Source organism: Rhineura floridana, chromosome 9 (assembly GCF_030035675.1).
Source record: "Rhineura floridana isolate rRhiFlo1 chromosome 9, rRhiFlo1.hap2, whole genome shotgun sequence".
In the NCBI taxonomy this organism is placed as follows: Eukaryota; Metazoa; Chordata; class Lepidosauria; order Squamata; family Rhineuridae; genus Rhineura; species Rhineura floridana.
Genome location: NC_084488.1, coordinates 102,652,707 through 102,676,938, shown reverse-complemented (window position 1 = coordinate 102,676,938; position 24,232 = coordinate 102,652,707). Strand labels below are relative to the sequence as shown.

The window sequence follows — 24,232 nt, the reverse complement described above, 5'->3', positions numbered from 1 at the left end:
CTGAAACAGGTTGTCGGGGTCATGAATGTCCAGATGTTATTGGACTCCAACTCCCAGGGGCTCTAGCCAACATGGCCAAGGATCAGGAATTATGAAAGCTGTAGTCAAACAATATTTGGAGGGCCTCATGTTGGCTTCCTGTGCAGTATGCTTATAAATGAGGATTCTGTTCAAATTTTGCTCGGAAAAGGAAGGATTGTGGTTGGGACAGCTAACAGGATGGGACACAGGAAGTAACAATAAAACATAAAGAAGATCAGCAATTGAAGTAAGAGTCATGTTTATTTATTTGTTTTAAAATGTCTAATGCCTATCTTCAGTATCCCTATCCTCAGGGTGGCTTCTGTGATAAAGGGGGCAGAAGTAATAGCAAGACATGCATGTGGGGGCAACTAATAAGATATATCTTGTATAGTTAGTGAGTTCTGGTGGGCAGCCAAAAATAGAGGCAGGACCAGTAGGAGGGCAAGTTAAATCGATAGGATACCATTTTCTGTACAACAGTGTGGGTAAGAAACTTTGGGATGGATCTAAAGATATCAGAAAGAAAGGGTTTTCCCCTGAAGCAAAACATTCTGTCCATGAACATGCGCGTATGTACCTTAGTGCTCCAGGTGGTTGCTAACAACGCTAAAATGAAGCATTATTATGTATTAGCTTTCCCCTCGGTTATAAAGTACCTGTAAGTAGGTTACTAATGATCATTATAAGGGCACTTTTTTGTGTGTTCCTTTGCAGGGACATTAATAACACTCAGCAGATTTATTACCATTACAGTAACTTTCTTTCCGGGGCATTAATAATCATATGACAATAATATCTACCAAACCACCGATTTTTAACAATAGAGGTCCAATTTGCCTGTAATGGATACAGTAGAAAATTGAGGGGCTAGGGATAATCAACAGGACTGTGTGCTTGAGGTTTATATTTATCAATAGTTTAATATTATATCAAAATCATTGTGTTTAACCATTATGTTGGCCCACTGCTTTCTTATACATAATGGCTTGGATGCAAAGAAAAGAAAGAGGAAAAAACCACATTGGTGGCATTCCTTGAACTATTTTGCAAGCTAGCAGAATAATTCTCACAGGGGTTGTGTTTAGTGCTGGGCCACATTTTTTGCCAATTTGGGGGATAGACAAAAAGACTCTTGAGAAAAAATATAATGATTTGTTGGGGTGAAGTAGACATCTATAATTTTTGTTGTTGAGGGCAGAGAGCTCATAAGGCAAGGTGGCAGAGGGTTCTCTCCAGTTCTTTTTTTAGTAGAAAAGCTTTCCTAGTGATGCAGTTATCTTTTTTAGCAAAAGCATCCCTGGGAATAGTTGGACATCATGATGTAGCATCATCCTATGGGATTTAGCCTACTGATTGGCATGCCACCACCGTTTGACGTGGTGGCAAAGCTTTTGTAGTTAAGTGGGGAGAACCATGGTAATCTGCCCAACACACCCTATCCAAGGCTGTATAGATTTTGCCCAAAGCCCAGCCATTTTATTTTATTAATTCAGCTTTTGTGAGCATTGGCTGAGAATATTATTTGAAAATTAATTTCTGCTTTTGGTTGAATATACTTGACAATCTAGAGCCCAGTGCATCTGAAGTTTGTTTGTTTATATCCAGCCCTTCCTCCCAGTAGGAGCCCAGGGTGGTACTCATCTTCCATTGGTTTTAGTGGAATTATGTCTGTTTGGGATTAGAAGTAAACATAATTGAAGTCAGTGAGACTCATTCTTGAATATTATTTATTTATTTATTTATATTTATTTATTTATTATACTTGTATACCGCCCCATAGCCGAAGCTCTCTGGGCATGCATGCATAAAATTGTTGTATTAGTTATGAATGAGTTTACCTTAATTTGGTGGCTGTAGTTTTTACATACAAATCTTCAGAACAGGACCTGTAAATGCTATGACTTCAAAAGCAGCTTTGTAGTATGTGTTTCCACTAGTCACACATCTTCCTTTGAGAGAAAAAAAAAGTGTTGTGTTCTCTTATCTCTCAGCTGTTCTGATCTCAATGAATGGAAATCTCAGTTAAATCCTGACATACCATAAAATGTACATGGTGGCTAACAACATCTAAAAACAATATATCAACAATGATAATACCAAAGACAAAAGCACATAAAATCCAGGGTTAGGCAGATAACAATTAAACATTATGAACACACGCACACTTAAAATAGTCAAGCAGAAGTCTGAAAACAATTTCCCATAGAACACAATACATTCTGTATTGAATACTTAAGACTTGATGGACCATTTAATGATTTTTCTGCCTGTTGTAGCAATTGTCATTTTATTTATTTTTTATTACTTTTTATTATAACATTTGTATCCCACCTTTTCTCCAAGGAGCTCAAGGTGCTGTACAAACATAGTTCTCCCCCTATCAATTTTATCCTCACATCAATACTGTGAGGTAGGTTAGGCTGAGTGACAGTGATTGGCCAAAGGTCACCCAATGAACTTCATGGCTGAGTGGGAATTTGAACCCTGGTCTTCCAGGTCCCAGTCCAGCACTCTAACCACTACACTGGCTCTCAATGAGCTGTGTTAGCTGTTGTGTGATTTTTAACTCTATTTTTACAGACATACCAAAAACCACTTGTATGAAACTTGGAGACCACTGGTGGTCCACAGATCACAGTTTGGGAACCCCTGACCTCCAAGGCAAAACAAAGAAAGAAATAATGCATTGAATCTGTATCTGGAAAAGTGTGTGTGTGTGTGTGTGTGTGCGTGCTTATGTGTGATAGAGGAACATATGCCTCAAACAGTTTGTGTATAAACAAATAGAAGAATTTGGCATTAATCCAGTCTATGAAGCCTTTGGAGGGTTTGTTTCATGTAGAAACATGAGCACAACTCTCACTGACAGCAACACGTATCCTCAATGCAATAAGAAAATTAAAGGGAAATCCCACTTGTCAGTGATACTATAGAAAAAGCAAGATTGCTTACTACTTTTTGAAATAATGCCATCAGTTCAAATAATGCTGTTCAGATTCATTGACTTCCACATGAAGACAGCATCCTTCTAAAAACCTCTCCCACTTCCCTGCACCTTAAGACTGTAATTTCTGTTATCTTATAAATAATAAGTCTGACAGGCAACAAGAGCTGATGCTGCAGGTACTGTATGCAAATCCATTCAGGTGAGCTTCTTCCGTTACCAGCTGAGTCTTTATTTTCATTTCAAGTCACCTTAATACTGCTGAGGCAGAATAGCAGACTTGAGAAAAAGTGTAACAGAGTAAAACCTTTTATTGTAGTCAAACTGCTTATAACAATCGGCTTTAGGAACTGACATGCTTGTGACTGGCTTTCAGTAAGATTGGGATAAAATAAAATGAAAACATTCATTTTGCTTCATCAGCAGAAATAAGGGATTTGATATGCTTAGATGATAAGAGCCTGCCTTTTCCCCTCTGCTATGTTTTAAATAGAATTGCCTGAAGAATTCTGTCATAGACAAAAAGCTTGTGGTACCTTCCTAAAGATGCATTCAGGCACATCTCTGTAATCCCCCAAACCTCCAGATTTTGAGGACTGGGAAGGAGCAGTGGGCTCAAACACTCCTTATTTCCCCCTTTTAGGGATGGGTGAGAATTTTGCTAAAAACAAAGTTGGCACCAGACTCCCGATAGTTTGCACTTTCACTATCTTTGTGGACCAATCCTGAATGCTGCGGCTTTTCCAACACCAGATTTTAACTGCTTGGAATATAAGATGAAACTGACAAGCCTATCTTTGCAACCATAAAACTGACCAGCCTGTCTTTGTTTTACTAACATGAAACTGACGAGATGCTCTTGGGGGGGGGGGATCCATAGGAGTCAAGAGGAGTAGATGAAGAGGGTGTGTGGGAGAAAGTTGAGAGAGAAAGAGAGAATGAATGAATGAACGAATTGGGACTCAAATCATATTAGCTAGTGAGAGGAAGGCAGAGAGACAGAAAGAACAAGAGAAAAGAGATTGCCAGCCAGTGCATTCAACAGACGAGAGATTAGCACACTTGCCCAAATTTTAAAACAAAATAGAATGCCAGAACTGAGCTACAGATGAATCCCCAGAGTATTTTACAGTGCAATCCTCTATATGCTTACTCAGAAGTAAGCACCACTGAGTTCAATGGGACTAACCTCTAAGTAAGCATGCATAGTTGCAGATGGGTTAGTTTCTCCCCACTCTCCATTCTTCATTTTATATACTTTTCTAACTCTTCCTCTCCCTTTTCATCCTATACTTCCCTCCTCTTTCACCTCCACCCTCTTCTGTCTGGGACATTTGTTTTAAAGCTTTCTGGCTTTTCAGCTATTTTTTCCTCACAAGGCTTGCCAAGAGCAACTAATCAGAAACAAGCACAGTTCTGGTTCTAGGCAGGAACCCAATGTTGCAGTTCTCTCTGCTGCCCCAGACCCAACTCCGGGTTCTTCCTGCTGCTTCCAACCAGAAGCACTGGGGCATCAAAGGGGGTGGGGAGATGAAGCCCCTCTTTTTCTAGCTAATAGTTGTTTGTGTCTGTTTGATGGTGAGAGGAGGGATCAGAAAGAAAAGGTTATGCTAGGAACAGCCATGGAAAAATGCAAGTCTTGTCAATGTACCCACTGCCAGAAGCAGATTTATATGCAGGGATTAGTTCTGGGATGTCTGAAGTATCAAAGAAGGTCTCTGAGCATGTACAGAGTCAGACAGCATTTCTGGGATTTGCAGACAGGATTTCACACCATTCGCCAACCACTAAGATCGCATTGGGTTCTGAACCCTTTCTTCTTCTCTTCCCTCCCCCTCCCACAACCCAGCTATGGGCTTATCCATCTGGGAGCATCAATCAGTGCTAACGATGCTGTTTTTATCTCAGTTTTCTGTTTGCACCATCTACAGTAAGGGATCAATGCCTGCTGCAAACATGGTGTTTTCTAGTCACACTTGAGGGAAAGCATCAACCACAGTTTCCTAAAGACCACACCTTCTAATTTAACATTTCCAGTCCCTCTGTTTACCTGGCAACCAAGCATGCTCAGTTTGTTCTACCAGTAAGTTTCATTTAAAAAACAACAACCCAGAAGTGTGATTTTTTGTATTTTATTATTTATTTTATTTTATTTTATTTATTATTTGATTTATATCCCATCCTTGCTCCCAGCAGGAGCCCAGGGCCGCCTATTGTACCATTTGCACTGGTATAATACTGATGAAATACAAATCTTTGTTTGCGCTGTTATGCTTTTGTGCACAAGTTAGGGGGGAAAAGAAAATAATGGCACTATTTGCAGCAACATAAAAAAAGCTTGCAGAATGGGAGAGAGAAGCAGAAGTTTTTCTTCAGCCCACAGGAAATGAAATGAAAGAAGGGAGGAGAAGTGTGTGGCTGTGGAGAGGGGAACAATTGACACATCCACCTAAAAGCATAGGAGCAAAGTGTCTGCAAGGCCTAGAGATAACTGAAGTGAAGATGTTTTTTCCTATCCTTTTCAGATTATCAGATGATTGGGTTAGTACCGATTTACAGGGGGGAAACTCTGTGATAGCTTCTGTTTGCCCGTAATGTCATGTGAACTATGCAAATTAAAAGGGGATGCAAGTGGCACCAAACACACAGTAAAACCCTGTGTAGATGATTTTTTCTGCACAGAGCAAAAACTTCTTTCCTTTCCTTTCTGAAGGGAAAACTTTGTTGGAAATAGTGATAAGAATATTGTTATTTTTTTGTGAGGAAAAAAAATTGAAAAGGTGAAAACAGAAAATAGTGGAAAACAAACAAACATGGAATGGAACCACCTGCCAGTTAGATGGAATACAGTCGAACTGGCACCAACAAGCAGATCGCATCCCTCCCTCCCTCACATGGCTTAAATAGAACACTTCCTGGTTTAATCAAATCATAGCTTGCTGTTACATCTGAAGTGGCAAACAATAGTGTGAGCAAGCCCTCAAAACCAATGATGCAGCAGTGCATGCTCAAGTTCATAACAACCCCCCATAGCTAGTGTGGTGTAGTGGTTAAAGGGTTGGACTGGGACCGGGAGATCAGGGTTCAAATCCCCCCTCAGCCATGAAGCTCATTGGGTGATCTAGGGCCAGTCACTGTCTCTCGGCCTAACCTCCCTGACAGGATTGTTGTGAAGATAAAATTGGGAAGGGGAGATCTTGTTTGTACACCACCTTGACCTCCTTGGAGGAAAGGTGGACTATAAATGTAATGTTAAATAAATAGCCACACCCCCAATGAGATTACAAAAATGCAGGCAAGTCTGTTAATCCATTGTTATACAAATATAACACACGGCAAAGAGCAGCAGTACATAGATGATTCCCAATTCAGTTCAGCAGGACTGCAATCCTATGCATAGGGAGTAGCTCCACTAAACCCGATAGTGCTTACTTCTGACCACAGAGGTTCAACCTGGAAAACACACTGACACAAGATCTTCAGCCAGGTGAAATGTAAGCTTTACCTTTTAAGTAGAAATGCAAACACTCTTGAAAAGAAGCGTTACTTTTCAAACTGTTAGTGTGAAGTAGGAACCCTAATAAAAAGGGGGAGCCAGCCTCTGCTTGATTATTTTCCTCCAATTCCTCTATGTTAATGTGTCACAAGCACATTGAAAGCCTCCTTATCTCCCCATTAACCTGCTAGAGGAGGGTCTGTCTGTTACCCTGGCACTCTAGTGACATCATTGCTCCTGCTCAAAAATAGTCCCAAAGCTCTGCTTCCTCCTCCATTTCCTCTCTACTTCACCTCTGTTGCAAACTAGGAACAAAGAATGGAGGAAAGAAGTGGGGGAATTTGGTTGCACCTGAGCCTGTCACCCAATCCTCCAAATCATGTGACGTCTGGATGTGGCTTTAATGTTAGACTGACCAACATTCCAAGCTCAATTCAAGTGCTGGTTTTGACCTATAAAGCCTTACACGGCTTGGGACCACAATACGTGATGGAACGCCTCTCCCGACACAAACCCACCCGTACACTACGTTCAAGATCAAAGGCCCTCCTCCGGGTGCCTACACCAAGGGAAGCTGGGAGGCTGGCAACAAGGGAGAGGGCCTTCTCAGTGGTGGTCCCCAAATTATGGAATGATCTCTCTGACGAAGTGCGCCTGGCACCAACACTGTTTTCTTTTCGGCACCAGGTCAAGACTTTCCTCTTCTCCCAGGCATTTTAGCATGTGTTTTAAATTGTTTTAAATTGTGTTTTAAATTGTTTTTAAAAGATGTGTTTTTAAATTTGTATATTTGTTTTAATGTTTTTAGTTACTGTAAACCGCTTCAGCTATGGGGTGGTATATAAGTACAATAAATAAATGAAAGAAAAACAGTGTACTGGCACAAATATGAATGAACTAGTAAGACCCAGGCTGTTGCAAGCTCCATGAATAACAATCATGTAAAAATCTATCCTTAGGTCTCAGTGATGGGAAGGGAGAGAACTATAAATTCTTCCTAACAAACAAAAGAGGAAAACAACCACAACTGTGGAACAAATACCAAGAAAGCTTGGATTAACCAAGTAGAAAGTTAATATGTATGCAAGGTTCAATACGACAATTATTCCAATGACCTGAAATTATATTAGTAACATTGAACATTTAAACTTCAAATTAAATGAAACAGTTTAATTTCACAGATAGGTAAAATTATGCTTGATGACATCTTTGGGGTCACAGAACTACGTCATAAACAATTATGGAATTCTTGAGTTTCTGTTTCTCTGTCCTGTAAATGAGTCCCCTTCCACTCACACACACACCTTGTAGCAACATCAGGTCTCATGTACAGGATAATAATGCAATATCAGCAGTTTGGAAACACAGTGTAATTGGATTCACACACTGGAACGAGCTAACAATGTCACAGGGGACAAGGAACAATCATATTAAGCAATTTTCATTAGAACATGAAATGGCAGGTTTTTTAAAAATACTAAGTACTTGAAATCTATTAGAAGAATGGGTGCTCAGTTGAAATACTTGAATCTGTATTACATCTATATATCAGTTTTGGATTACTCCTGTTTATATGTGCATATGTGGCTACTTTTACATGACATTTGCTAATACTTTTTCTTGACAGTACACTCCTTCAGTCTCTGTGATTCTTCCCCATGGAGGTGGTAATTTGTAGCTTATTTATGTATTTAAGAACATTTAGAACCTGCTTGATATTAAAGAAAAATCTCTGTGCAGCATATAAAACTACACACACAAACCCCCCCCCATTAATTCCCACATCATTATAACAATAGATAAAATACAAATCCAAACAGCCATATACAGGGTCCAGCTTCAACCAAATTCAGTAGTCAGGGAAGCCTGGCAAATAAATAGGTCTTTGAACAGATAATAAAAGCAGCATCCTGTATAGTAGAGTCTTGCAAGTTTAAATATTCCTGGGCTGCTGAACAGGGCAGTTTATTTGTCTAATGCATAGCTTGTTTTGAAAACCTTCCCAACATAAGGCTTTAATCCTGTACTCAGTTTCCTAGGAGTAAAGCTGCAATGCTAGTCCCACATACCTGGCAGAAAATCCCATTGTATTCAATAGGACTTACTTTTGAATAGATATGGTTAGGATTATGCTATAAATCAATATAAATTTTTAGTAGTCATAGCATAGGATTGTGTTGTTAATCTTTCTCCCCTGTCCATCTTATTTCCTAAAACAGCTAGGCAGGGCTTAATTTAGGCCAGAAACTAATACTGAGTTTTTTAAAAACATGTTTTGCAATGACCAACTATTTGACAAGAAACTATTAGATGGTATGTGTGAATTTTTACATCTCCATTGTGTATGTATGGAGTCTTTCCAACAATCCTGTGAGGCAGGTTAAGCTGGGAGTTAGTTCAGTCAACCTATACATGTTTGAATCATGTGTGTGTGTGTGTGTGTTGGCACTGGTTTTTTGGGGGGTGTTAATTTGCTGTAAAATATCTGGACTGTGAAATGTTAAAGCAATTGGAGGGGCTTCCTCTATGCATGATTTCATCATTGCATAGTTTGTGAATATGAAATGTTTGCACCTCACCTTTCTTCCTGGGTTTTCCCTCCTGCTTTTATCTTTTCAACAATCTTGTGAGGTAGGTTAAGCTGAGAGTTGGCTCAGTTATACTGCACATGCTTAAGAGTATTTGTGTGTGTGGGTTGGCAAGTTTTTAGTTTTTTAGTAGTTTGCAGTAAAATATCAGGACTGTGGAATGTTGCAGTTAAAACAATGTGAGAGGCTTCCTTGTGCATGTTTTCCCCCTCGCTGCAGCCTAACCTGTTGTAAAATAATTAATGTTATTTTAATGTTTAAATGTTGTTTAATAATTTCATGATTAAGGTACTGATCCATTTATAACTGTTGTAAAATATCTTGTGAGGGCAGGAACTCTGAAAGTCCAGTTAAAAATTTGTTAAATAAATACATCTTATATTAAGACAATGGATTCAAAATAACTGTTCATATTGGTAATACATGTACATAAGCAGCGGTTCTTGCCAACAGATTGCTGGGAGATGGGGGTGGGTGGGAATGTAGGGGACCCATCTGCATACTGTGTCCTGGGCAGTCCTGTTGACATCCCTGTACTAGATACTTCGTTGCTTTTTAATATAACACAAATTGATCTGAGCTAATCAGCTGACCCCAGGGCTATGTGACCTTTCAATTTGCAATTTTTAATGCCCCAAAAGTAATGTCCTTTTTTAAAAGTGTGAAATATATTGCTGGTACTATTTTGGATGGCTCAAGGGAGATCCATCATTGAAAGAACAGTCTTAATTTTGTAGGACAGGATGTGCTTTCAATGAAATATGGTGCCTTCCCTGCTTCTCTCTCCTTATCAGTGTTTTGCATCAGTATTTGTGCTCACACCATGATCCTCTTTCCCACCAAAAAATTCTCAGCCTATTGGCTAAAGGAAAAGGAGTTGAAAATAAATTGCCACAAGTCAGAACTGTAACAAACTGTTGCAAGGTGAAGTGTTCCCCAGGGCCGGCTCCAGGCATGCGGGGGCCCTTGGGCATCAGCTTGCCCTGGCCCCCCGGTGGGTGAGTGGGTGTGCGTGTGCATATGTGTGTCCCCCGCCCCCCATGGCCCCCCTTACCTGTCTGGGCATTGCCCTTAATGAAGGTCTGTTTTAGCATTGCCCTTAATGAAGATGGCGACTGTGGCTTCCCTAAGGGGAATGAAGCCTCTGCCACCATCTTTGTTGATGTCACATGTGCATGCTACTCGCACACATCTCTGCCATCAACTAAGATGGCCGCAGCGGCTTCAGTAACTTAGGGAAGCTGCGGCCGCCATCTTCATTAAGGGCAATGCTAAAAAGCCATCTGACAGGTAAATGGGAGGTGTGGGGGGCACGGATCATGTGGGGGGGCAGAGGGCCCCTCAGGGGCCCCTCAGGGTCTCCTGTGGCTCTGGGGGCCTTGGGCCAGTGCCCAACCTGGCCACCCTTTAGAACCGGCCCTGGTGTTCCTATTCAGGGCTTAGTCAGCCAGCCATGCCCTCTTCCGGGATACTCCACTCCATTCCGTTTCCCTTTCCACCAGTAAATTACTATTCCCTGTCCACTGAACATGTCCAATTGTCATCAGGCTGTTTTGCGGTTCTTCATGCTTAAGATTCCCTCCCCCTTGGAATATATTTTATTATTTATTAATTTTAATTTATTTATTTTAACTAATAAATACTTATACGCTGCCTTTTTGGCAGCAGCTCAAAATGGGCTCCAGTTTGGGCTGCCACCAAAAAGGAACCGTATAAAACATCTTGAAGGCCATTGGTTGCCCATCCATCATATTTAGGATCATCTTTTCACATGTATGCCATTTGTCAAATGGAACTGCAGCAGTATTACTCTATTTTTGTGTGACAGAAAAGTCCTCCCTTGATAACTTTTTAATCAGCATATGTTGGGCCCTGTTACCACTAGGGATGGGGAGAAAAATTGATTCAGTTTGTCTGTAAAGCCAAATCTATCAAGTTTGTACTTTCCAAAACAATACCAGAACAGAGACACAGCTATCCTTCAACACTTATCTGAATTTTGCCATGGAGTTCTCCAACCAGACAGTGTTTAAAACAATGCATATATTAGGATAAAGTATGCATATAAAATGCATATATTAGTGGAAATAACATAAAAATGCACTGTGTTAAGAGAAATGACTTGCAATAATGTGTACATTTGTCAAAAGTGCACACATAAATGTGTTTATTAGGAGAAATTCACACTAAAAAGCTGAAGAATTCTCATGTGTATATATATATATATATATATATTAAAAAAGCAGATTGCTGCAGAAATTTAGAGAAATGAGTTTAAGATATTGAAAAATAAGAAAATGAGTGAACCAAAATTGACAAATCCTTCAATCCCTCGTTGCTGCAATATGCATCAGATCTAAGCTCCAAAGAACCAGGTGGTTCTGGAAGCAAACCCTTGTAGAGCTGTGAGAAACCAAAACAACTTTACATGACTAGGAGTAATTGACGCTCACCTCTAAATAGTGCATACCAATTTTCTCTGCTGGAAACCTCTTTCACAACAGCTGCTACCAGGAGTCCACAATGCCTTCAAGGAGTTAAGTGAAGCTACTGTTTATGTAAATAATGCTCTGGCAAAATGACAGAGGAATTTAGAAGGAAGGGAGAAAAATATGTGTGTTTCAGCTGAGATTTGCAAAGAAATGACAGGCCATTGAGATGGAGAGGTATGAAACAGCTGCTCCAGATGGCAAGAGATGCAGAGATGAAAACTCCTGGGTCAAAGTGGACAAAGTTTTTGTGCAGGGAGCCTCCTGGCACTGAATGAATAGAGCTGCCAGGAAAATTGATGACGGAGGGTTCGGAAAAGAGACCATGATGAATTAAGGCAATGAGGTTGTGTTCTTTTTCGAAAATACAGGATGTGTCTGAGAACACACTGCTCTAGGGTATCCTAATAATCTGCTATGACTGGTCTGTGGAGAACTTACATTATAACGCAGGACCTGTTATATTATGAAGTTTAATGCAAGGGACTGCACAATGGACAAGAATGAAATAGTCTCCCAGTATTCTGCGCTCTGATCTAGGACAATGGCTCTCATATATTTATCGCTGCCATGAAGTCACACTGCCTGCTGAGGAAGCCATAGAGGCCCACACCTTTAAGAGCAGGTGTGGCTTATCTGGCCTCCAGATGTTGTTGGGTTTCAACTCTTGTCATCCCTGACCATTAGCTATGATTGCTGGGGGTGATGCTGGTAACTGGAATCTAACCGCCTCTGGGGGGCTGCAGGTATGCAAGTTGTACATCAAAGTTGATAAATGGGCTACAAGTGCAATTAAAGATAAGGTATTCAATATCAAACAAATGGAGGAGGGCCTGCTAACACTCCCCTTGTAGTATTGAGGATATTGTAGGAGAAGATCAATAGTAAATGGGCAAACTGTCTTTCACAGAAGCATGTCATCTCTTCTTGGTCACTTCGTTGAGGAAACCCTAGTAAACTTTGAAAGAACCCCAAGTCTCCCTAGAACAGAAGTGGGGCACATTGGCCCTTCAGATGTTGCTAACTACAACTCCCATCATCCCTGGCCAAGCTTTCTGGTGCTGATGGGAGTTATAGTTTAGCAACATCTGGAGGACCAACGGTTCCACCCCTACCCTAGAATGTAGTTCAGTTTTCAATCTAGGAGGTGACTAGATGCAAAGGTAAGCAGGGCTCCTTCATTTTTTAGTAGTTGCGTAGAGGGACCTTCTGTAGATCAAATCTTCCTTGTTCCTGCCTGTTGTGCCTACCAAAGTGTTCCCTCTTTGGTATATTTACTACATTGTCCTTTACATTCAGCCACTCTGTGGTTCTTCCTAAAGGAAAATATTCTTGGTTAGCTTCAATGGAATTTGGTAAGTAGCTTTAGGACCACAGTGTTAGAGCTTCAGCTACTATCAGGGGCGTCACTAGGGTGGTGCAGCAGGTGCAGGCTGCACCGGGTGACACCTCGAGACGGGGGTGACACCCAGAGCCGCCCCACCTAGGCATCACTGGGAAGCGGGGCAGGCATGTGGAGAGCTGCCCTGCCCACGCTAACACATGGAAGGTGGCAGCGGCGGCTGTGGCGCATGGGGAAAGAGAGGAAGCCCGCACAGCCGTGGAAGGTGCAGGGGAAGAGCAGGAAGCTAACAGGTGGAGAGCTGCCCTGCTCCCATCCCGCGCTAACACGTGGAAGGTGTGGCACGGCTGCGGTGGCTCGCTCACCTCACTGTTGGCTAGCGCGCCTGGTCTGGAGGAGAGCGCACGTGCCAGAGCCTGAGGGGATGACGGGCGGGTGGAGAGATGGTTTTAGCCTGGCCCAGTGGCGCTTTCAGTGCCTGCCTCGGTGCTGCAGCAGCGGGTCCTTCTGCTTCCTCCCCACCCACCTCTGGCCGCTCTCCGCCTTCTCTCTTCCCTGCTGCTGCTGCTGCTTTGCCAGGCAATCCAACCTCCCTCTCGGTCTTCACTACCAGGTCAGGCTTGGAGGAGAGCAAGTGTGTGAGCCAGACAGACATATCCCCACCTCGCTCCCGCCTCCTACTCCAGCATACACAGCTCTCCCTCCCCCTTCTCTCCCCCTTTCATCCAGTTACTGTACAACTAGTATTCTCTCTCTCTCTCACACACACACACGCACACACTCGACAGAATCCTGGTTGCTGCTGCATCTGCCATGGCTAGCAGCTCACACCACATGCACAGCTAGAGAAATGGAGAGGGGGAGTCGCCCTTCCTTCCGTCCTTCCTCCCCTCCCACCTTCCCCCATTCCTCATCCCCTCTTCATCCTCCCTTCTGTCCCCCAGTTCAGGGAAGAGGAGCAGTAATAGCAGGAGCAGCCCTCACCCGCCCCTCTCAGAGCCTCCCCTCTTCCCGTTTTTCCTTACCACCAGCTAAAAGGACACCCCAAGGCAAAAGAGAAAGTGAGGGGGGAATAAAAGGGGGGGACAGCCCATCACTTCCCCCGACCCCCACACATGGCAATGTCCAAGGGCTTGAAGAAGAAAAGCCACTGGACTAGCCGAGTCCATGAGTGTATCATAGCGAGGAACCAGGCAGGGGCATCACTAGGGTGGTGCGGCAGGTGCGGGCCGCACCGGGTGACACCAACCCTAGTGACGCCACTGGCTACTATGATGACAGATTTAAGCTCAAAAGCATAATGTTGCAAGTTCTAGGACAGTTTACAGCACTACACAAGCATTGCAACATTGCAGAACAATATAGCTCATGGCTATTACACCAGCTGTGCTCATGGTAATTATATGTTGTGTAGGGATAGATGGCATTTGCACCCTCCCAAAAAAAAAAGGCTTTGTGCACCTTCAAACAAGGAATTCAGGACTATGATAGGCAGTTACAATCTGATAGGTAGCATTTCTGGGTAGACTTGTAGTATGCTTATGTAGCTATGTTGTCACCTGTTGTATATCTTGCCAGCTGCTGCATCTTCTATTGCAAATTTATTTTCCCTAATTGTAATTTGGAGGAGGCATCCTAGCTGACCAATCTGTTATAGGGCCTGTCCATACAGCTGTATAATCTGCAATGTTATAGCTTTGTGTCCTCATTGATTCACCATCATCCTTATGATGCTGTAAGCTAGTATGAATTTTTGTGTTCACAAATCCGCACTAGAAATACCACTGAAAAACTGATATGCTTTCCGAAACCAATAATCAATCGCATTAACGGCCGTGTGCCTGGACGCAATGCTGCGGACTTTCTTGCAATAGGTGGTCCATGGGAGTTCCTCCATCATATGCCAAGCCCCTTTTCTTCTTTCCATCCAACAGCACATCCACAAATTCCCACATGCATGGGAATTAAAAAAAGATACACATTTCTGCACTCTTCTGAAAAAGTGTGTGAAAAACCACAGTTATGGACCAATTACTGAAAAGAAATTTAGACCCCCCCCCAAAAAAAGCCCGCATGTATGGATACTTGATAATCAGGTCTTCACAATAATCCAACCACAAACAGGGCATCCCGAGGCCACCAACTGAATATGAAAAACGTGTATTTTGCAGTTAGGTATGGATGGGCCCATAGTTTGTAAGGTTATTATCTCTGTCTGCTGGCTACATTCTATATTGGATTACTTATACCAAGCCTACCATCATTTCTACAAATTGTTTTTTTTGCTATGTGGTCAGACATCCTCCTTATTTTGCTCAAAAGTGTCTTGAGCCCTTGCCAAGTATCATTAGCAAATTTCTTGGCTCGCTCATTAACAGGTGGCTGTGCTGAACTACCAATGAAATTCATGCCTTCAAATTATCAGCAAAATGTGTCTCAAGCATTGCACCCTGAATCTCTTTGCCGCTCGTATGCAGTATTACTTTTAATCATTCATATGCCTTCTCTCTAGGGGCAATATTTGATGAATCTGCCAAAAAGGATGAGGAGGTGTTTCGCATGGCAGTTTCTGACCTCAACCAGAATGATGAAATCTTACAGACGGAGAAAATCACAATTTCAGTGACATTTGTGGATGGCAACAACCCATTTCAGGCAGTTCAAGAAGGTAGGGTTTCTGAGGGTAATATGTTTTACAGTTTGTGTTTCAGGAGAGATATATAATTCTGGATGGTGGTCTCCTTAAATCTTCTACATTCAAGACAAATCTATAAAGTGTTAACTGATAGACATTTATTATTTTAAAAATGTTGTAAATTGGCGAAGCATTAGAATTGGCTTTGGATTTGGGATGGCATGTGGTTGGATTTTCATGCAGCATGTCAAACTGATAAGGTGTTTATGGTTGATTGGTGTCAAAATTATAATGATCTGGAGTAGCAAACTTTGCTTTCAGTCATGCTTATCATTTAGGGAATGTAGAAGAATCTGACAGAATTGGTTCCCTCAGTCTATAGAGATTGGTTGGCTCTTATTGCCATAATAACAAGTTTTCTTTTACATGTTCTCTTAAATACTATGACATTTATTTTGGTCAGATGTTAGCATATATCGATTAGCAAAAATATGAATTTAGGATATTAAAATTAATGTTTATTCATACAGATTTATGTGCTTTTTGTAAGTAGATGTGATGTTATAACTAGTACAGGCATGGGGGAGCAACAAGGGTTCAGCCCCCCTATGTCTTGTGATGGTTTCCTTAGCAATTGTTTTAGGAGGGTATGGGGGCTGCATTTGATTACAAGCAGGGGAATTTAGGGGCTGGAGCTTGTGGAATTAATAAATCATCCCTTATCTTAATCACTGGTTTATAATAGAAGAACGGAACAATCCTTCATAAGTGGAAATGTCCAAAGGCTGTGATCTATTATTTGTGTGTGAGTTCCAATCTGCAAGTAGTACACAGGTATTGTTTAGGAGTGGAATGAATCTCCATTAATACATTCAGTGTAAGTGAAGTGTGAGTGCTGCATTCTAGTATTCTGCATTTCTGCTTCTATATGGACAAACTTGTAGGACATCCTTCAAATGACACTGGATTGCTTGGAAGATCAGTCAAGTTGTTCACAGGTAATTGATATTAATCTTGTGCTTTGTATCTATGATTACTCTTCGATTTTAATCTATTTTATTCTACTGTGTGATATCTTGTGAGAAAAGAGCAGCAGTCATGCATGCTTTGAGACTTACCTTTGTTACAAAAATGGGCATATTTAGCAAATGCACTTAACTAGTGCTTCCAAACATTTTTGTTTGTTGAGCTTGTACCTTTGTACAGTTATCAGTAGCTGATTATGATGATCATTGCTTGCTTTTGACATCCCTAGTTTTGTAAGTGTGACAATTTGTCAATTATAGCCAAGATGGAAATAGGTACTAGAGTTGACCCTCTCAGAATATTAGATTTAGGTTCTGACTGACCATTATTACATGCTTAAATTACTGTGTTTTAACATGTATTTCTATGAAAAGTAAATAGCTTTGTGACTGGATGCTGGATTGTTTGCACTTCTCTTTGGATGTTTCTTAGGACTTGAAATTGAAATTTAATAAGCTGTTAAGGAAAAGAAATGTATGATGGGGTGAAGTCAGATCTAACAGCACATGTGGGCGGGAAAACTCCTGTTATAGTAAGATTACACTTAAAAAAACATTAACTAATACTGAAGCTGTTGAAGTCTCTAACTGAAGGCAGCTGATCCAATCTTTTGCTTAGAGCTACCTAAATTTTACTATCTTCCTTAAACTATTCTGCCTTTTAATAAGTATTTTGCATATTCTTTTTAATCTCCTTTGTAGATGCCTTTTGTATTTCAAAAAGATGCCATGTTTGGGTTTGGGAGGAGAGAGATTTCAGACAAGGGTTTCACACAGCAAAATTAAAACACCTGTTCTTGGATGTAATCCAGATTAAATGGTAAAATGTTGTATATTTGCCCTCATACCCAGGAGTGAAGACTCGAGAGACAAGAATTACAGTAAAAACCCACAACTTTATTAACTGTTTAATTAAGGTTATGCAGCAAAGAAACCAATATGAAACTCTCTTGCTGCAGGCATATTTAAATTGCATAGTCAATGGGATGAAGACGCTCTGCCTCTTTCCATGGATAAGACCACCCTGGCTTGATGCTGAGTAACTGTCCTTAGACTGACATGAGCCTTTCATTGCCAGCTGACCATGAAGGTGAGCTGAGGGGGCAACTCTTCTGTCATCCCAACCCCACCATTTAACATTTAGAGCCTCCAAGTCCAGGGGCATTAAACCAACGCAATCCCCGAGTTGGTCAGCAATATGAGGTGCTGGTAAAACACTCTCACCCAAGAGTGCCTCAGAGATGGCTACGGTATTTTATATCCTTGCTCACACTAACTGCCAGTGAGCCAAATTGATAGCACCAAGCCCCCCAAAAGAGAGAAGTGTGGAATAGACAAAAACGGTGGCCCAATCAGAGACACCAAAAAAATCTACTCACCCCCACCCCACCCTGCATGTTAGGGCACTGGCTAAACCCAAATTGCTCCATGGATGAGGGGTGGGATACTGCTGTGGAGCAAAGAATAAGCAGTCCCCTTTTCAAAGACAAGCACCAGCGCACACTTCTTGGTCAAATGTGCCCATGACTTCAGATGCATCCTGCTGTCCTTGAGAAGAAAGTCTCATGAGGCTTCGTCCATCAGGTGGAGCAAATTTGCTCATATCTTAGTAATAAAGGAGTGATATTAAAAGAAAATTTGTTGCAGTTACTTGTTAAACCTCATAATAACCAGGTGCTCTTGAGGGATAATCACATGTGGGCTGCCTTCCTTAAATGATCTGCTTCACTTCAAAGCTCTTGAAGCTCTCTTGTACCAGATTAAAACATTGGTTCAGCATTGTCCTCACTGACTGACATGTCTCCATGGTTTCAGACTGGAGTCTTTCCCATCCCTACCTGGAGATGCCAAGGATTGAATCTGTGGCCTTTTCTGTACAAGGCATGTGCTCTACTACTGATCTGTGGCCTCTTGAGATGTGATGTCCCTTACAATTAGACATGCTGGAAAGGAATGAACCACTGGGGTGTCTTGGTAAAGAAACATTAACCAAACAGTGAGAAGGCTTCCTTCCAGTTCATAAAATGTTGTTCACTTCTATTTTTGGTGCTGGTGGGGGGTGCTTGCCATGTTGACTTACCTTTGTTTTTTGAATATGTGGGGCTCCCCACCATGTATACAAATGCTAGAGCAAAGCACTTATTTCCAGTAACAGGTTTAACATACTATGTGACTGAGTCAAAAATCAGCTTCTAATGCCACTTCTCTGTGTTGTTACTTCAAATGTGCTACCAGGAATAAGTTTGACTTGGGTGTCCTTGTGCACATGTGGGAGGAGGTCACCTTGAATGCCCAAAAGGGAACATTTTGGTGTGGAAATATGAGTGCATATATGCAAAGCTACACTAAGTGCAATCTGTATATGATTTGATGAAGTGGCAAATTATCCTTCTGATTCTGTACTTACCTCGATTGCTGACTAGCATTCATGAAGGGAAGTTTTGAAAAGTACATCAGATCAGCATGGATTGGCCCAGCACTATGGACAAATGTCAAATCACTCAGCTTTGCAGGTCTGGAAAAACTCAAGCCCAGGAGTAAAGCTCTGACAAAAGTTTCTGAGTAGATTCGACAAATACAGCCACTGTTCGGCTTGAAGAGAGGTGGGCGGAGGGACCACTGGCATGCTCCTGAATGCAATATTTTGAATAGCAGGGAGTTTTCTCATGGAAAATACAGCCTTGCATTAGACCAGTTCAGACGAACCCTTCCCTTGTTAAAGGACATGGTTTGGGGACCATACAGGGTAGCCCACTACCGATACACCTGCTGGTCACATGTTTGGTAAGTGTGTGAATATTGTATTTATTTATTATTTATTTAATATTTCTATCCCATCCTACACTAGGGCACTCAGGGTGGCTCACAATGAGAACATGCACAGTAAAAAAAAAGATCAAAATAGATAAAATACATTAAAAATACAGATAACAATTCTAGGGGAGTGATATTAAAAGGGACTAATGAGGTAAAACAAAAAAAAGTGGTGGGGGGGAAGTAACATGAGTTTCAGGCTATACCTCCAGTCCCTCCTAAAGGCTCTCTGGAACAAGACAGTTTTCAGAAGTTTCCAAAACATGATCAGGAAGGGAGCAGAGTGGGCTTCTTGGGGTAGGGTATTCCAAGTTCTGGGTATTCCAGCATGGTTAACGAGCAAAGTCAAGGAAGCTCTTAGAGGCAAAAAGTCTTCCTTCAGAAAATGGAAGTCTTGTCCGAATGAAGAAAATAAAAAAGAACACAAACTCTGGCAAAAGAAATGCAAGAAGACAATAAGGGATGCTAAAAAAGAATTTGAGGAGCACATTGCTAAGAACATAAAAACCAACAACAAAAAATTCTATAAATACATTCAAAGCAGGAGACCATCTAGGGAGACAATTGGACCCTTGGATGATAAGGGAGTCAAAGGTGTACTAAAGAACGATAAGGAGATTGCAGAGAAGCTAAATGAATTCTTTGCATCTGTCTTCACAGTGGAAGATATAGGGCAGATCCCTGAACCTGAACTAACATTTGCAGGAAGGGATTCTGAGGAACTAAGACAAATAGTGGTAACGAGAGAGGAAGTTCTAAGCTTAATGGACAATATAAAAACTGACAAATCACCGGGCCCGGATGGCATCCACCCGAGAGTTCTCAAAGAACTCAAAGGTGAAATTGCTGATCTGCTAACTAAAATATGTAACTTGTCCCTCGGGTCCTCCTCCATGCCTGAGGACTGGAAAGTGGCAAATGTAATGCCAGTCTTCAAAAAGGGATCCAGAGGGGATCCCGGAAATTACAGGCCAGTTAGCTTAACTTCTGTCCCTGGAAAACTGGTAGAAAGTATGATTAAAGCTAGATTAACTAAGCACATAGAAGAACAAGCTTTGCTGAAGCAGAGCCAGCATGGCTTCTGCAAGGGAAAGTCCTGTCTCAGTAACCTATTAGAATTCTTTGAGAGTGTCAACAAGCATATAGATAGAGGTGATCCAGTGGACATAGTGTACTTAGACTTTCAAAAAGCGTTTGACAAGGTACCTCACCAAAGGCTTCTGAGGAAGCTTAGCAGTCATGGAATAAGAGGAGAGGTCCTCTTGTGCATAAGGAATTGGTTAAGAAGCAGAAAGCAGAGAGTAGGAATAAACGGACAGTTCTCCCAATGGAGGGCTGTAGAAAGTGGAGTCCCTCAAGGATCGGTCTTGGGACCTGTACTTTTCAACTTGTTCGTTAATGACCTAGAATTAGGAGTGAGCAGTGAAGTGGCCAAGTTTGCTGACGACACTAAATTGTTCAGGGTTGTTAAAACAAAAAGGGATTGCGAAGAGCTCCAAAAAGACCTCTCCAAACTGAGCGAATGGGCAGAAAAATGGCAAATGCAATTCAATATAAACAAGTGTAAAATTATGCATATTGGAGCAAAAAATCTGAATTTCACATATACGCTCATGGGGTCTGAACTGGTGGTGACCGACCAGGAGAGAGACCTCGGGGTTGTAGTGGACAGCACGATGAAAATGTCGACCCAGTGTGCGGCAGCTGTGAAAAAGGCAAATTCCATGCTAGCGATAATTAGGAAAGGTATTGAAAATAAAACAGCCGATATCATAATGCCGTTGTATAAATCTATGGTGCGGCCGCATTTGGAATACTGTGTACAGTTCTGGTCGCCTCATCTCAAAAAGGATATTATAGAGTTGGAAAAGGTTCAGAAGAGGTCAACCAGAATGATCAAGGGGATGGAGCGACTCCCTTACGAGGAAAGGTTGCAGCATTTGGGGCTTTTTAGTTTAGAGAAAAGGCGGGTCAGAGGAGACATGATAGAAGTGTATAAAATTATGCATGGCATTGAGAAAGTGGATAGAGAAAAGTTCTTCTCCCTCTCTCATAATACTAGAACTCGTGGACATTCAAAGAAGCTGAATGTTGGAAGATTCAGGACAGACAAAAGGAAGTACTTCTTTACTCAGCGCATAGTTAAACTATGGAATTTGCTCCCACAAGATGCAGTAATGGCCACCAGCTTGGATGGCTTTAAAAGAAGATTAGACAAATTCATGGAGGACAGGGCTATCAATGGCTACTAGCCATGATGGCTGTGCTCTGCCACCCTAGTCAGAGGCAGCATGCTTCTGAAAACCAGTTGCTGGAAGCCTCAGGAGGGGAGAGTGTTCTTGCACTCGGGTCCTGCTTGCGGGCTTCCCCCAGGCACCTGGTTGGCCACTGTGAGAACAGGATGCTGGACTAGATGGGCCACTGGCCTGATCCAGCAGGCTCTTCTTATGTTCTTATGTTCTTAAGTTTCCCCCCACATGCTGTTCTACATAGAGATCTATATGTATAGAGCAACCCTGCAAGGGGTGGGAGGATCCAGGATTCCCTTCACACATACATTGGTTTATGTGTATGTCCCTTTCGCACAGCTGTGGCAGGGGCTGGGGCTGGTAGGTACAACCTCCCCCAATGTATGAGGGATATTCATTTGTGCCCTTTATTATGAGCTTCTGGACCAAGGGGCTTCATGTTTTTCTCCTCTGAAGATCCTCCATATGCTGAGTTCTTTCAAGAAGCTCAACACATATGCCTCAAACTAATAGCTACAAAAGTGATGGAAATACAGTGGAACTAAAGGGGTTCAACACACAGTGAAGTGTACAACCAGCACGATATAGACAAGAGGCCAAAAATTCAATTGCTATAATGTGGTATGTAGAATCTACTTCCTGTTGGATCTAAGTACACATGGTTGCTGTTAAAGTTGTTACCAACTATCCAAGCCCAGCTTCAGCAAAAGGTTAGATGCATATGTTTCCATGAAAAATGGAAAGATAGTGCACTGATGAAATTCTGCACAATTCTAGTTAATTCCAATGGGATCTGCAAATAAGATATTGATGGCTTCTGCAACATTTCTAATTTTGATGGTAGAAATGAGAATCTTATACATAATTACAAACAAGTCCTAAGAAGCTCTATATGAAATTCTGTAGGTAAGTGTAATTGTATTTTATTGTCTCCTGTCTCCCTACTTTATCAAGTGGTCATCCCTTTCAATCCCCTTGTACAAATTATTTTGGTACCCCGAGGCTTCCTCCATATAGATCTCAAGATACCTGGCTAATACTCTTCATTTGATTTATGAAACTTCACTTACAATGGTGAGTCATATTTTTTTTCTTCCCCATGAACTGGGGAAGAGATATCTTGTAAGTAAGACTAGACGTGGTCTCAGGAGAGAGGTGCATGTATTATAGAGTGCTGGAATATAAAATTCAATTGGTTTTATTATTAAAAGAATTCCCTTTAGCATAAAACATTATGGAGAAGTTTTGCAGGTCACAAAGGTCTGCAGAGTCTGACCCATACGTTCCAGCCATCCCTTGCATAAAAGTATAAAGTTTTTAATCAAGTCTGTTACAAGGGATTTCTCTGGCTATGATACACACATCCATATAAATGTGGTCCCTATACAAGGATCCAGCTTGTAAAGGCATATGGCACTCACAACCAAATCTCAAGCATGCTCACTTGGAAGCATAGAAGTGTCCCTTAATTACCCAAGAAAGCAACACCATGGTTTTCAATTTTTCTGCAGTATTTCTTGCTGCTGCAGAAACTATTTTTGGGGTTTTCTTATGAGGAGTGACAAACTAAGAGGTAAATGAACATATCTAGTCTTTTCAGGAACACAGGAATCTGCCTTATGTCATGTCAGGTTATTTGTCTATGTAACCCAGTATTGTTTCTTCTAACTGGACACAGATCTACAGGGTTTTCCCATAACCCTCAGTCTCAGCGATGGGAAACCTGTGGCTCTCCAGATATTGTGGGACTCCTGTTGTCATCATACCTGACCATGGGCGATGCTGATTGAGTTTGATGGGCACTGGAGTCCCACAACTTCTGGAGAGCCACAACCTCCCCATCCCTGCTCTGCCTAATCATTTGAGATGCCAGGAACTGCACCTGGGACCTCCTTCATGCCAGGCATGTGTTCTGTCACTGAGGTACGCTCATTCCCTTGCCTTCTGCTCCACATTCTATCCAGCTGTTACAAAGAAAGGCACCAAACCTAGTTACTATATTTCCAGAGATACAACAGAAGAATATCCACCACCACAGCATATAGTAATCAAGAAATCTCCTTCTGGCTGGCATCATTTCTTCCTCTCTTTCTCATGTGGCCAAAGGCCAACAGTGTCACCACTTAAACAGATGAAGATCCAAAGATGACTTAGGGCCAAGTTGCATGTGACGGATCTGTGAATGGGCAGGCCATGACACTTTTCAGGGCTAAATGCAAATGCTGGATTTGGACAGTGGTGCTGGAAGGGGTCAGGGTTAACCCTTTCCCCTTGCACAATTTTCTTGCTCTAAATGCAGGGGTGCTGCATGACTGCTGCAGGGGTGAGACTGGGACTATCAAGGGGCAAGCTTGTCCCTCTGCTTTGCCACCTCACCCTTGCTCTTAGTGACATTTTTCTGGGGACTGTCCTTTACCAGGAAGATGCATGCTTTTGGGTTTTAGCTGTTGTTGCTTTTTAGAAATGCTAGGATTTTGTTGGCTTGAATTTTTGTAAATTGTATTGTTTTTATTTGTATTTTGTATTTGTGTTTTTCTATTTGTGTGTAAGCTGCCTTGGGGGCCTTTTTGGCCAAAAGGCGGCCTAGAAATAAACCATAACATAACATAACATAAATAGTCCCCCT

General features: G+C 41.7%; 1 protein-coding gene and 1 long non-coding RNA gene across 2 annotated transcripts in view; one reads left to right on the top strand and one right to left on the bottom strand.

The window, feature by feature from the left end:
* LOC133363721 (uncharacterized) overlaps positions 1 to 24,232 on the bottom strand; it is a 729,805-nt gene that overhangs the window by 671,264 nt on the left and 34,309 nt on the right. The window lies entirely within an intron of this gene.
* GRID2 (glutamate ionotropic receptor delta type subunit 2) overlaps positions 15,502 to 24,232 on the top strand; it is an 887,701-nt gene continuing 878,970 nt past the window's right edge. The window contains exon 1 of the mRNA XM_061583023.1: positions 15,502 to 15,551. The gene's annotated coding sequence lies outside the window, so the exon portion shown is untranslated. The remainder of the gene's footprint in view (positions 15,552 to 24,232) is intronic.